Raw genomic sequence first — 15,352 nt, 5'->3', positions numbered from 1 at the left:
TCCTTTCTCAAGAAGTTTCTATGTCAGTTTAGCCATTGGCTTTTTTTCTAGAGAGAGCCAGTTGTGCTTTTAGCCATTGCATTGAGTTTCAACATAATGAACAGCAGAGCTAGGCCTTAGTCTTAAATGAGTGTAATTTAAATCAATGAGTCCTTACTTCGACTTTATAGGATTTGAATCAACCATTAGATGAATAATTTTGTACAGGCAGTCAGAGCAGTTGCATACCCCCAAGATGTCTGGAGATACCTTCTTGTGTAGAACTCAAGGACTTCTGGTATACTTACTACCTCCAGCTAACATAGATTCATGTCTGTATTATGTAACTTGGACCAGGGATGGACTAATCTCCAGATTGAATAGCTCAGAGGTCTGCAAAGGAGCGCGTCTATGGATGCATCATAGGATCACAAGATGGGTTGTGGCATTGTGGGAAGAGGAGGCCTCTTATGCCTGTTTAAATTCAGATTTTCTATCATTGGGTCAAGCAACATAAAACGTGATTAGAGACTGAGTTTATCTCAACAAAATAGCTTATTTCTAGAGGGCAGGTGAACCCTCAGAAATCACTGAGTACTTGAACTTGGGCATGAAAAAAAAAGATCCCACTGTGCTGCACTTCTCTCAAAGCCTGACTAGTGCTTCACAACAGGAGATACTGGACGCTAAGTGTTTTTGAAAACACAGTGCTTTTTTTAAAGGTGTCTAAGTATTAACTTCATGCTGTCGATAATATGGCCTGAGCTGCGAGCCAGATGTTTAAGCATCTTCCAGTGGTTAAACAGTTAAATGTTCCTTGTCCTACAGAAAATGTAGTGCCTGCAGCAAATATCTAATAGCAAAAATGGAGTGAAAAAGAAAATGCTAGTTAATTTTTAAGTTAGATGTTTCATTAGACTCTGGACCTTATTTCTGAGTATATTATGTAGATTTAGAAGAGAAGGGGATATGAGTTCCTGGACTAATGCAAATTTTAAAAACCTCTTTCATTCATGAACATTTTGTTGCATGAAGGTGCTGTATTTTGGAAACAGTTGTGATTGCACGTCCATGAGACTTTTCTTAAAACTGCTAATGAGAAGGAAGCATTATCTCAGAGCAAATGCTAATGTTCTGTTTTGTGGTCATGCACATATTCTCTCTCATCAAAATGGATTCTTGGATCTAACTAATAAATCTCCTCAAAAGGGACCTCCAGTGCCTAGAGATAAGAGATAAATCATACTGCGAACACACTGAACCATGAAATTATTCTGTTAACATGTCATCTGCCTAGAATATATTTTCAAATCTCCAACAGAAGGGTCTAAATTATGAAAGGAAGGTGGCCTAGCAAAGTTGGTAATTTGGGAGTTGATACTTTTAACCTCTTCCATCTGCTGTCACTACTTAGGTGTGTCTGTTTTGGCAAAATATTACAAAGTGAAAGATTCTCAAATACCATTACACCTAAGCTTTTTAAAGTAAAATAGGTCCATAAATTCTTCAAACTATGTTATCTTGTGAGAAATGTTACATCATATCAGCGCTATCTCTTGAGGTATCATGACAAATCACTGGCAATGTTTTGAAATTTTGAAAAGTAACGACTATAAAAATTGTGTGGTAAAGAGGAAAGAAAGATGGTATGTTATAGTGTGGAAAGGGTGGGTGGGGTGTATGTACTAGTGTAAAGTGAGGATTTCAGATCATGTTGCAAATATCCTGTGTTTCAGGATTTGTCTCTTTATATATAGTCTTTTTTACAGGGACATGGTAAAGAGCAATTTTTCTAGGTTACACTGACAGCTGACACTAACAGAAACTAAACTGAATTCTCCACTCACGTATTTATCAGTCAAGTGTTCTTCTGAGAGCAGTGGAAGGCACCTGTTTTAAAATTGATTGGTGATAACAAATGGCTATTTAATTTTCTAACTCACAGAATCTGAGAATTAAGTGAAATTTCATTTAAAATTATTATGCTTCATTAATTCATGTTAAATAACCAGGAGCGGAATGGAATTGAGCTTGTGAGTACTCGTTGAACGGTGCAGTTCTTCACCTGTGTTGTTCTGTATTGAGACTTACAGCTCTTGGGAGTACTTATTAGCTTGAATTTAGTGATGCTTGATTGCTTCAGCAGCTGACCTGCATCCAGCAGGATCAAACCACTTCCTGCCCCATCACAACTTCAGCTTCATAATAATTTGTACATAGGCAGTATCTTTGTACTTTCTGTGCCACCATACACTCACCTTTTATGTTGGTAAATAAACTCTGTAGAAGTTCTTCAAGAGTACTCCATTATTGTAATTTTTAAGGTATGATCATGTCGAGAGAGAATAGATATAGAATATAACTTCAGTAGATATAGTGACTGTGGGACAGCCCATTGCACCTTCACTTTGCTTTGTTGTATACATGTGAAGCACCTGCAAGTAGTTTCATCCATCTGAACAGGTAAGATCCATTGCAGAGACATTTTAAATATTAACATTTTCTAACAGAGCCTTTCATACTGCAGCCTCTCATATTCCAACTTTTCTGTAATTTTGCCATCTGCATTGGTATTGACATGATTGTAATGTATCATGTAGCATACACTTTTACTGCTGTTTCTTGGAACAGTAAAGAATCATGAGTATGTGTTGTAGGACAATAAAGCTGAGAGTTGATTGCTTTTGTAAAACAAAAGCCAAAAGAATTAATGCAATTGTAGTTACTTAATATGAAATGTTTAAGGTAATTAAAGGAATATGCTGAAAATAGTCTTACAGTAAATAATTTGGCATTAGGAATAGAAGTTTCAGAGCATAATGTTGCTTCTGTCTGAATAGGAATGTGAAGTGCAGTTACAGCAGTGTGACTAAACTACTGCCTGTGGTTATAGGTAGGGCATCATGGTATCTGTAAAAGCAGTGCGTAATTGTCTGAGGAGTAAGTTGGCTTTTATACAATCTTTTATTGTCTGATACACTGAATCTCCATTATTTTGTGATTGTATTTTTATAGAAAATTCCAAATACTAAAAATGCAAGGTGATGTTACATTTAGTGAGCAGAACTAAATGTCCTTGTGATTCTTTTTAGTTGGTGTATGAATAGAATAGACTCAAGAATAGAGTCTATCTCTAGGTGGAAAAAGAGATGGGTCTTTGACTAGGCATTGGGAAGACCATGTCTAATTCTTCAGGAGGTTACAGACTTGTCATACAATCTTGAACAAGTGAAATATGACTAGATTTTCAAAATTATTTAAGTCCCCAAATATGTCATTCGATAGCTAGTGGAATTTCCAAGAAGCACTTTGTCACTTTGTAGTTTATTTCTGTTACAATGCTTTAAATCTCCATTCTGTGTTTGATTTTTTCCAAAGAGTTCAGGATCACTGATTTCACAGCAAGTGAAGCACTGATATGTTTTTGAAAATGTCAGTAAGTGTGTGTGCTTGGCTGTATTTTCTTCCAGCGAATCGCAGAGTAGTTGAGGTTGGAAGAGACCTCTGGAGGTTATTTTGTCCGACCTGAGTCATCTGTAGCAGACTGCCCAGGACAGTGTCCATACAGCTTTTAAGTATCTGCAAGGATGGAAATTCCACAACTTGTTTGGGCAACCTGTGCCAGTTCTCAGTCACCCTTACAGTGAAAGAGTGCTTCCTGATGTTCAGGTTGAACCTTCTGTGTTACAGTGTGTGCACATCAACTCTTGCACTGTCACTGGGCACCACTGAAAAGAACCTGGCTCAGTTTTGTTTATTGTCCCTTCATGTATTTCTATATTAATGATACCTGTTTTGAGCTTTCTCTTTCCTGTGCTAAACAGTCCTGCCTGTCTCAGCCTTTCCTCATGTGAGAGGTGCTCCAGTCCCCTAATCAATCTTGGTGACTATTTTCTGGACTGTCTCCAGTAGCTTTGTGTCTCTCTGGTGCTGGGGAGGCCAGAACTGGGCACAGTGCTCTACATGTGGCCTCACCAGGGCTGGTAGAAAGGAAGGATCACCCCTCCTAATGCAGCCCAGGATACCACCAGCCTTTGCTACCACGAGGGCACAGTGCCAGGCTCGTGTTCACCTTGGTGCCTACTGGAACCCTCAGTTCCTCTGGTGCAAGGCAGCTTTCCTGATGGTCAGCCCCCAGCAAATACTGGTGCAGGACTCTGCACTGCTTTTGCTGAACTTCTGAGGTTCCTGTTGGCTGTATCTCCAGCTTGTTGAGGTTCCTTCCCTTTGGATGGCAGCACAACTCTGTGGTGTACCAGCCATTCCTCACAGGTTGGAATATGAGCACACTTGCCGAGGGTGCACTCTGCCTCATCATTAATGAAGATGTTGAATGGGACTGGACCATTTTGACCCCTGCAGTACACCTCTAGTGGTGGATGTAGGTGTTTGTATGATTTGACAGTACATGTGTTAAGTCCACAGGGAAAGAGTTCTGTGCTATGAGGACAAGGTATTTTAGTAATGTTACTGTCACATTGTCTCAGAGTACGCAAGTGCCAAAAGGCTTTAGGGCAAGGGCTCTGCCCTTATGAGGATGTATAGGGCTTATTAGTTACTAATTAATTCCTAATGAGTATACGAATTCATAAAAAGTCAAATTCATCCTTGGGTTTGAATATCAGATTTAATTAGATTTGTGCCAGGGTTTAACAAAGTGATGAGTGGCTGATGGTATTGTTACCTTCATTACATCATCTTTATTTAAAAAGCAGAGAGCTATTTCTGCCTAAGACTGTACCAAGTACACATATATAACTGGTCTTTTAAGTCTGGCGGTAGATCTAGAAATTGAAGTGTATGCAGTTGGCAGCATATCATAGCAAAATGGGGTCTGTTTTTCATTTACCTTATGACATTTTAATATATTTGAGAAAGTAGTAGAATATTATAAGTATTTTTATATATTACATAAGACAGTAGGGAATCAGCCCTAAAATTAAATCATCTTGGTGCAATTTCCCTCCTTTCCTTCCTTAACTGTTCAGTTATCACATAACTTATCTACATCTGCCTGTTTCTCATTGATTTTGTCTTTCTCTTCCTTTTTGTAAGTCATGTACAGATAGAATTTGATTTTGCAAATGCACTCCTCATTCATGTGTATTCATAGCCTAATTTCAGCAAGTAATTGTAATTTGTGCTCTGTGGCTTGCTGTTGAATAGTCTGTTGTAAGCATTTACTGTTTCAGCTGTTAAGGAGGAGTTTGCCTGCACAGTATGTTTCTGATTTTTGATTCATTAAGGGTCTCTCCTCCAACTGGCTTTCTCATGAATAGAAGGGTGTTGTTTTATAGGTATATTCTTTGGTGCTTATTTAAAACAGACTGTTTCACCAAATGTTTCCTGCCAGTATAGTTGTTGCTATAACACAGAAGAGCTAAAATGCATGCAGCTGAAATGAATTCATCAGGAAACTCGAATAATCATGAAAATAAACATGCTCAGCTCTCAACCATTTTCTGAGCAAATAAAAAAGAATCACTTCTGATGCTCTGTGCTACTCTCCATGCTGCACTCAACTGCCTCTGAACCCTAGGTAGAAGCTGAGATGCCAGACAGATGTTTTTTGTGACTCCATATGCAGTTAATTTTGTGCATTAAATGCACATATACTGTTTTAGTCATCCAGTTTCTAAAGTAAATTATTACTTTTCAAAATCCATTGCATAAGTAATAACAGACTGCTAAGATACTGTGAATGCCATTTTGTTTTGCTCTAGTGGAAAATTTCTTGCTGACAAGGTCAAGCCCTGCAGTCTGAGAGCAGTCATGTGATGAAAGGATATCCAGTGGGAGGAGAGGTGGAAGATGAACATCTACTGTTGTCTCCTTCAGAAGTGAGGATTTGAAATGTGGTTTAGTTAGATTTAGGGGATAGAGTTGACCTACCAAGTCTTGTTTTTATTATTGTAGACTAAAAATATGTTGGTTTTAGTGTGTTTTCAAAACTGCTCCCTTCTTTCTTGACAGGACTACAGTAGTTAACAGCATTGTCTGTAGTTGTCTTTTGGCAGTAATACTGTCAGCGTAATCCTTACATAGAGTACATACTGATTTTTAAGGAGTTTCATGCTAAGGTGCACTGGCATTGCAATGGAGAAGATGTAGCATGGCTGGTTTTTGTTTCTAGTGCAGCAAAATACTTATGCTCTGCATTTAAAATGAGTTTGAAGATTGTGAGAAAATCTCACAATAGTTAACAGCCAATTTTCCACCATTTACTGCAGAGAACAGCTTCCTTTCAGGTAGATAGCTCACATGTAATATTGCTTTGCCCTAAGACATTAAATGTTCAGATCTTTTTATATGATTGATTAATATACTTTGTTATAGAGATAGATTCTTAGGATAAAAATAATTAAGATAATCTAGGAGTCAAGTTGCTCAGTAAAGAACTGGGTAGCTACATTTTCAACATATAAGCCTACATCATTACCAGAGGTTGCTGAGAGGCTGCTGATGCCTTAATAGATAAGGTTTAGATGGATTACCTGCAGTACTAAACAATTTACTGGGAACAGAAAATGGGCTTCCAATACAGTCTAGAAATGAAACATCACAATTATTTGAGGTACTCTGTAACCTTGGAAACAATTGGGAGCAGTGACATCAGCAACAATTATGTGCTATTTTGTCTTCAATGTATCACCAAGGTAACCAGAGCAGGTTTCCCTGCTTGAAATTTTAAGAATGTCATGGTCTGGTATTAAGTGAACATTCACAAAACAGACTACTTAGGGTCTGTTAAAATTGCATTCTGCTTCCCTTTTAAAATGATCTTTCAGGATTTAAATTGTGTAAACTCCTGTGTTTGTTTGGGGGTTTTTTTTTTTTTTTCCCTTTTTTTCTATGGAACAGCTACAGGCAAATAAAGCCTTAGTTACTGTGCTAAATTCTCTAAATACTGGCAAGAAGGAAAATCTATTTCCTTATTGATTTCTTTTTGTGGGCCCTAAATACCAAGTATTGCAACTGCACACAAAGGCTGCAAATAGCACGATGTTGTTTTTGGGCATGGGATTTACCCACAATAGAGGACACGTGATGTTTCCACACCTAACTTCCTTGAGGGGAGCTCTGCATTAAAGTTTAATTTCCCAAGAGACTTGTATTCAGTGCTGCCAGCAGAAAATACTGGATGAGTAATTCCCTTAGATTTCCTGTCTATCAAACATCCTTAGTCAGTCTACCTTATCTTGTAGCTGTGCCACATGATAACCATCTTCATGCTTAGTCCAGAGAGGTGTTCGGTTTTTTGCAGTGGATTTGAAGAAGGTGATGTTTGAATTAAAGTTTTGTTGCATGGTAGAAAAACTTGTAGTCCCCTTTTTAATTGCTCTTTAAGTGGAAAGTTATGTGGTGTCAGAGCCGTAATGCCGACAGGCAGGTTACTGAGACCATACAGTCCCTCATGTGTGCATGACTAAATTTTAGTGAGAGGTTTTTTATATGAAATAGTGATAAAGCTTCTCTGTCAGTCATGGAGGAGAAAGAGGAGACTGCAAAAAAGTCACTTTTTTTGAAGTCTGGAACACTTTCTTGGGTGAAAGCCATATCAGTGCTATAAATTTTCATTCATAAAACTTTAATATTTTGCCTATGATGTCTTACTTTGTCAAACATTTCCTTTTTTTGCATACGTCTTTATCCCTGGATTGCTGCACATGCAAGGTACACACTTGTGCTCTGTTGAGTTATGGTGCATTTAACATACGGTTTTGCAGGGCTGTTGGTGTGCGGGCAACTGCCCGTACTTGTGCCTTAGAAATACAAGTTAGAACTTAATGTTTGAAGGAAAGTAACAAAATTCTGTTCTGGTTTGTAGTGCAGTCCTAAAGAACTGAAACTTCATTATACACCATTAGCCTTGTGGGATTCCAAAATAAACTTTATAGCCTATGGTTACTATTGGAGTTCAGTAGCCCGCATCACTTACAATGAATTGAGCCAAATAAATTAAATTAGACTTTTGCATGAAAAAAAGATAATCTCTTCACATAGTTTGGTATTGCAGAGTGAATAAGACACCTTGTACCTTTCACAGTTCCAGAAACTTTCATGGGGTATAATCAAAAAACAGACGCCTTTCTGAGAAATAGAATATTGATATTCATATTTATAAAGGAATTAATTCACTGACTGACTGAAGCAGAAGAAAAAGAAAGTGAACTTTTTAGATACTAGCCACATTCTAGCAAGATTGTAATTATCCTTAGGATCATAATGAACGTGTGTTGGTTATTTTTTTGTAATAAAAAGTCACAAAATGCCTGTGTGCTTTGCTCTCTAAAGTAATTTTCAGAAATATGCAATAAAAAGCAATCACACTATTTGCAAACATATTTTGTGAAAAGGAGCTATGCTTTGAAAGGTATTGATTTGCTTGTTGCAGTTACCAGTTTGATTAATGTTAAGATTTTATGCAGTGTATTTAATCATTACTCATGATTAGTGCAGTAATAATGCACTACACATACCTGCACATTTGCTATTAACAATTAGTGGCTTATATTTCTTTCCTATCACAGATGTAGTCATAAGTTAGAACTCATAAAATTTTTAAAGAAATATTTATTGGAGTAGGCATTGGTTATAAATCTGTATAACTACAGTATTCAGAGAGTTAATAATGATTTCAGTGGGTTTATTTCATGATAATGAAAGGCCATTTAGATTTCTGTTGTATGGCAACTTCTCCCAGGAGTTCCTACAGGAGGTGCAAGTTTTCACAACTATCATGAGGCCAAGGAAAAACTCCCAGGCAAAACGCTAGATAGTGCATTCTCTGCAGAGAGACCACATTTTGCATATGAACAAACTGGAATGTAGTCAGATTAAATGACTTGGAACTGCTAGGTTCCCAGATGTTAGAGTGTTGTTTGAAGAAATAGCAAGCAGGAAATGGAGAAAGGAAAAAGAGAGGGGAAGTGGTAAATAATGATGAAGGCCTGGTGAAATGGCCTGTAAGTTGGTTCTGTGCTAAGGTTCAGTATTTGTATGTGGCTAACTGTCATCTTGGGAGTGTGGGGATACAAAGCAATGGCCGTGTTCAATAGCTGGGTTTCAAAGTGCTGACTTTCATGATAGCTAAAGAGTCCTTACCAGAAATTGAATGAAAATGAATTTGAAGACCTGAGACAATAAAGCCTCGAGAAACCTGAGCTGAGCTCGTAGATGATCTTGCTTTGAGCAGGAGCTTGGAGGAGAGACCTTTTGAGGTCCTTTCCAGCTTGTATTAGTCTGTGCTGTGGGAAAAATGTTCACTTCATCCATATAGGTGTTTTAGGAGGAATTCAAATAGTAAACAGGATAGTTTACTTACTTAGCCAGTCTGAATAAACAATCACTGGACTAATTTGTCCAGTGTTGTTAGTAACCCTTAAAAATTAGCATTGAATACAGGTATAAAGGTATAAAACTAGGTTTAAAGACTGAAAAAAAACCTGGTAAAACTTACCAAAACCAAGTGAATTTTCCAGGGCAGGTGCAATTATTTTTACAGAGGTCTATATTTGTTTCATTGAAAAAGTGTCAAAATTTTTATAGTGTATCCAAAAAAAAGTTAAGGGCAACTTGAACATAGCCCTGCTTATCTCTAAGATATAAGATCTCTAAGGTATAAGATCTTTGAGACTGGCATTTTAATCTACTTGGCAAATGAATGTTGAGATCCAATGAGTGAAAGCTGTATTTACAAAAAAAATAAAAGATATGTCTGCGAGAACAGAGGAAGCAAATCTTGTGCTCTTGGAAAGAGAGCACTTCTTTTTCTGAGCAAACCTTTCTTCGGTAGCTTGGAGAGTGACAGGGCAAAGGAACATTTCTGCTTTTGAGGGAGTTGGTATCTCTGCTTTGGCATCCAGCACCACAGTCTCTGAGAGCATTGGGAAATAAATAGTAGTAAGAGCTCTCATCTTCCTACCTGGCTGACTAAAGTGATTGACTTTATGCAGTTTAGTTTGATTTAATTAGCTAAAATGTAACTGCTAGGTTTCTTCATTCTCAGTATAGTTATATCAGATTCCCTCTTATCAGACTGTTCACATATTAGTACAAGTGCTGGATAAAGATGTTTTGAATCACAGTAAGATGGATTCATTGGGCAAGTTGATGATCCATGATCTGTTGCCAGCTCGCAAGCATGTCAGACTTTTAGAGCAGGCAGCATCTGCTTGAACTGTCTGGGGACGCAAAAAGAACAGAAAATATCTTATGTTACAACAAAACCAGAGATCTGACTTGATAAAAGTGTAATTTTCTTCTTTGTTTAGCCATTCTGTGTTTTATTTAAAATGGAGTGCTCATGTCCTGTTAACAAGTACGTAATGACCTTAGTTACTCATAATTAATTGCTGAGAGGAAATTCAGGAAGGAAGGAAGAATTGTGTTCCATATTATACCCTCTATTTTTATTGTAGATGTATATTTACTTCTTTATCCTAGTTTTGCCTTTGGGGATTTTGGTTTGTTTGTCTTCATCATCCTTTTTTTCTCTTGTTTTTACTTTTTGCTCTTCTCACCTTGTTAGTACTTTGATATTTTTCCCAATCCTGGCATTGTCTTGTCTTTCCTTTTGCCAAGATGTTGCTTCCCATCTTCAAAATGTTCCCTTGTCCTGTGTCTGTCATTTCCCATTGCTTCTTTCGATTCTTCATTTTCTCTGGATTTTTAAACTTCTTTTCATAGCTTACCATAGAATATTCAGCATGAGGTGTGGGTTAAATCTTGCATTTAAAAAAAAAGCATCCCTCTTGATTTTCATGTGTTCCATGACATTCTAATATATCAGCTCTGTAGAGTTTTTTTTGTTTCATACTGCATCACTAATTGCTTTGCTACACATTACATGCATCATTAGCGGTTCTTACCTTAAATGTGTTTTAGCTACCTTTATCCTTTCTTAGATACCCTAGCTTATTGAGTCAATATTTTTCCCAAAATATTTTCCACAGCCAGTCCAACTGTTTCAAGGAACACGAGTTTTAAATTAGCATCTTTACAGGTTTATTGGGATATGGTCTTACTGTATTATTGTCATTTAGTTCTGCATAAGAGAGGGTTTATTTGAATTGTTGTCATGGGACTTTTTTTGGTAATGAATAAATTTTTCATGTTTATCATACTGTGTTTATTAGTCTTCACTCCAGTTATAATCTACAGGGATTCAGAAGCCATACAATTAAAAAAAAATACCAGACAAAATTTTAAGAATTTTAGAATAAAGCTTATTGGATGGAATAGGAGAGGGAACAAATAAATTTCATTCCACATACAGTCCTCTTGCTCAGAAGGTGTATTACCTTAAATGATAATTCCTTTTTCAAAAAATGGTACTCTTATACATCTTGTACATTTCTTTATGTTTCAGCATTTATTCAGTCTATTGCTTCAGAATATGATCCTCCTAATGGTCCATTGGAAATATACCACCATTAACTAATGTATTCCCTCTGCAAGTGTTTAATTCTGAACTAGACTGGTAGAGCTATCAGAATAATATCAGTTCATACAATACTAAACTGAAAAGCATAAGTTAAGTTTGAGGCATAAAATACAAAGAAGGTGTAATCCTTACTTCCTTTGAAAATGCAGGGTTTAAGTGCTTGCTTTTGCTGAGTGTAATGGTTGAATTGCATGTTCAGTACCAGCCACATCAATCATGTGGTAATAAACTTCTTTTATGGGGTTACTGTTAGGTTTATTTGTATTTTTGTAGAGCCTCAACTAAGAAGACACCTTCATGAAATAGAAGGATAAGAAGGTGTCTTCCTCTTTGAAAGTAAGAGCTAAATTAGACAAATTAAAGACGCGAAAGTGGAAAAACCACTTGTGTGGTTTTGTGAAGCAAGTCCCCCTTTTCATAGAAGCAATGTAGTGAAAACGTTTTATTGTTGATGGAAAGAGGGCCCCAAAAAGCATGTTTTCAACCTGTGAGTTGAAAAATCACAGATACTCGGTGTTACCTTGTGTCCGGGTTGATATGGAGCCTAATGGCAGAGTCACCATGGTATGGCAGGGCCTTTGCTCTGCTTTGCCCTCCTGGGCAGAGGGAGATCTCAGCAGGGGCACAGAACTGTGGTACACTGTTCCATGTCAGACTCCAAATGGTCTAGTTCTTCCCTCGGCAATCTTCCTATGCTTAAAATAAACAGTTTGTAGCATCCCTCTGTGTCTTTCTTGAGCCAAATTTTAGCTTTCCATGAGTGGATCTGCTTCACTGGGCAGTGCCTCCAGGCAGGTAACCTACTCAGGCCTCTTAAACTGGCTAATGTACAGTGGGAGTTTGAAACATGTACAATTCAAGAATTGTCGTTAGAAATTAATCTGTGGTATTTTCACTTTCAGATATAAAAAGATATTTTACTTTCTCATAAATTTCTACAAATATGCTGTGTAATTGCAGTATTTTAATATTCCAGCTACAGAAGTGTAGTGTCTAGACACCACCATATGTATTTCAGTCAGGCACAGAAGTATTGCTGTCCCATTTTCATTTCTTTGGCAACTGACATTCTACTGCTTTGCTAATTCACAGAGCAATGATTTTAATAGAAAAGCAAAATACTACATTGCACTAAAGATGAGAACTGGTTATAAATAAAAATTGTTGCTATTACTTCCTGTTTCAATTGCTGTTAATTTGCTTGAGCCTCTTTAACTCTCCAAAACTTCTGTGAATATATAAGATAACAAAGCATAATTATAAGTCAATTATGCTGAATTTTTGGTTGGAAGCTTGACCACTGGAATGCAAAGCTGTATGTTTTCACCTCCATCCAAAACTATTTCTGAAATGAAACACTTGTTTCTGTCTCAGTGAAGCCAGAAACTGAAACTGGAAACTGAAGAATAAATGACAGAAATAAATGATGCCTTGTCAGGTTCTGAAAAAGGCTAATGAAACCTTGTGGCTGCCAAATCTGACTGAAACCAGTGGCCTGTGAATTGCAATATTCAAGGGAAAAAGTCAAAAGATAATCCAGATGTTCCCAAGCAGAACACTTTGCAATACTTTTTCCTCCATTTTCTTTCTTTTTGTATGGACTAAAAAAATTACATAACTGAGATTTGGTTTAATACATTTTCTGAAGGTTTTTATTTGACCTTCAAGATAGTTTAATGTGCTTACCACATTATTTCTGTCCGTACTCGTTACTTTAAAGGTGGCATTTATCAGATACATACCATTTTGAATCACAGATGGTTCATGTGATGGAGGTTTCTTAGAAAGTTTCTTTTGACAGCCTCTTTATAGTCTTTGTGAAGCACTTCTCTTTTGGCAATGCATAAAGTGAATCTTGACAATCAAAAGGAGATTTGTGCATAATTGTGGAACTGACTACCTTCTACCATTTATTTTTGCTTATTATTTTTCTGCCTGATGAACTATTATAAGCAGGAGACTTGTGAATAAATCTTGATTTAAGTGTGCTTTAAAGACCTAGTTGATATTTTGTTTATTGGTGGGTTTGCATTTGTTTTGCAGCTGAGCCCATATTTCATTGTTAACCTGCTAAGTCACCTACTTAGTGGCAGCAGAATTAATAGTCATGTAAAAACATAAGCAAAAAGAGGCAAATGTGTTATAGAATACATATCCATCATTCTCTTCTGAGAAAGAGGGAAAACAGGTAACCAATTCGTTTTTTACTAGATCAAGAGCCTATATTACAAAAAAAAACCCCCAAACCCTAAGAAGTGGATTACTACCCTTGACCTTTCCAGGTAATTAGAATTCTGTAGTCTGTTTGAATTTCAATTCAATATAAATTTATCATATGCTGTTGGATTGAGTCCAGACTTCTGTAACTGTGTATAGCCTATGGAAAATTCCAGTGAAGAGGGAATATCAGATAACTCTGCTTCTGTAATTAAAAGATAGTAAAATTCTTAAGCAAGAAGAATATTTTTCTTTCAGTAATGAGGCAGCAATATCTTGTGTTCTGCTTGCTTTTAACCGATTCTTTTCCCTCAGTAGATTTTGGTCTCGGTTTAAAGCAGCATAGCCTTGTTAGAAGTAAGGTGCTTACACATTATTTGAATAGATATATGCCTTTGATAATTCTGGAAGAGAAGTTATTGAAGTTGTATATTAACAGTTTTGAATTAGATATTTACAGAAGAACACGAGTCCTCAGAGAAAAGGGAGGGGGAGAGTAGGGAAGGAGATGACACTGTGTAGAAGTGAATCAGTTGCTAGTGCAAAGGTGTCTGGAGAGCAAACTCGGCAGGAGCATACTCCTTCTTCCCCCTTTCCTCAAATCTTTTCCTAGGATGTACTGTATCTTTCATTTTCACAGAATAAAGGTCATTTTACCAGTGTTCCCTAGGGGCTCAGGCAAGGGACATAAATGGAAAACTTTCCAGGTCACAGTAAGGACCTCTGATTGCTGTCTGTTATTGGTTGTTCAAGCTGCCAGCGATGAAATAACAAATAGAGCTCTGAGGGCAATCAAAAGAGACTTCAGGGCCTTGGGACAATTGGTTGAAGGATCAGGAGCACCGGTAGTGATTTCATCAATCCTTCCAGTAGCAAGGAATAATACTGATAAGAGTAGACAGATCCATCAGGTCAATGCTTGGCTCTGAGGCTGGTGTAATTGGAAAAAATGTGAGGTTTTTGACCATGGGATGATCTGTTCAAGACCTGGTCTACTGTCACCTGAGGGGATGTGCCTTTCTCAAAGGGGAAAAAGAGCTCCAGCACAGGAGCTAGCAAGAGCTCATTGATTGAACTTCAGCTTGAAAGAGGGAAAATACCAAGCTTAGTAGTGATGAGTAATGGGATGGTGTGCCAAAACCTGAGAAAATGAAAACTAATGGGATCCCTCAATCTGCTTCATGAGATGTTGGCTACAGAGTACAACACCTGACAGGTTTCTAGACTAGTGCACACAGCAGAAGGAACAAACAAGAGGAGCTCAAAGCTTTGGCCCAGTCCTAGAGATTTGACATCACTGGCATAATTGAAACCTGGTGGGATGAGTCTTCTGACTGGAGTGCCCTGTTTGATGGTTACAGGCTCTTAAGGAGGAATAGGCAAGTTGGAACAGAGGGGGACTGGGCTGGCATTGTATGTAATGGAAAGGCTAGAATGAATGGAGCTCACAGTTAGCAATGGTGCAGTTGAGAGCCTCTAGATAAGAATCAAGGGACAAACAAATGCGGATGCCATCATGAGAGTCTTTTGTAAACCTCCTAGCCAGGACAATGATGCTAATGAATTTTTCTTTGAGGAAGGGACACTTCCAAGTCAACTGCCCTTGTCCTTGTGGGGGACTTCAACTTTCCAGAAAGCAACTGGGAGCATCACACAGCTGGTACAAACCACACCAGAAGATTCCTAAAAAACCTAGATGACAACTTTATG

At 37.5% G+C, this 15,352-nt stretch overlaps 1 protein-coding gene across 22 annotated transcripts in view; it reads left to right on the top strand.

Moving 5' to 3' along the window:
• MYO3B (myosin IIIB) overlaps nt 1-15,352 on the top strand; it is a 253,079-nt gene that overhangs the window by 56,581 nt on the left and 181,146 nt on the right. The window lies entirely within an intron of this gene.

This window comes from Corvus hawaiiensis, chromosome 7 (assembly GCF_020740725.1).
Source record: "Corvus hawaiiensis isolate bCorHaw1 chromosome 7, bCorHaw1.pri.cur, whole genome shotgun sequence".
NCBI classification, from domain to species: Eukaryota; Metazoa; Chordata; class Aves; order Passeriformes; family Corvidae; genus Corvus; species Corvus hawaiiensis.
This window is presented reverse-complemented; position numbering and strand designations above follow the sequence as displayed.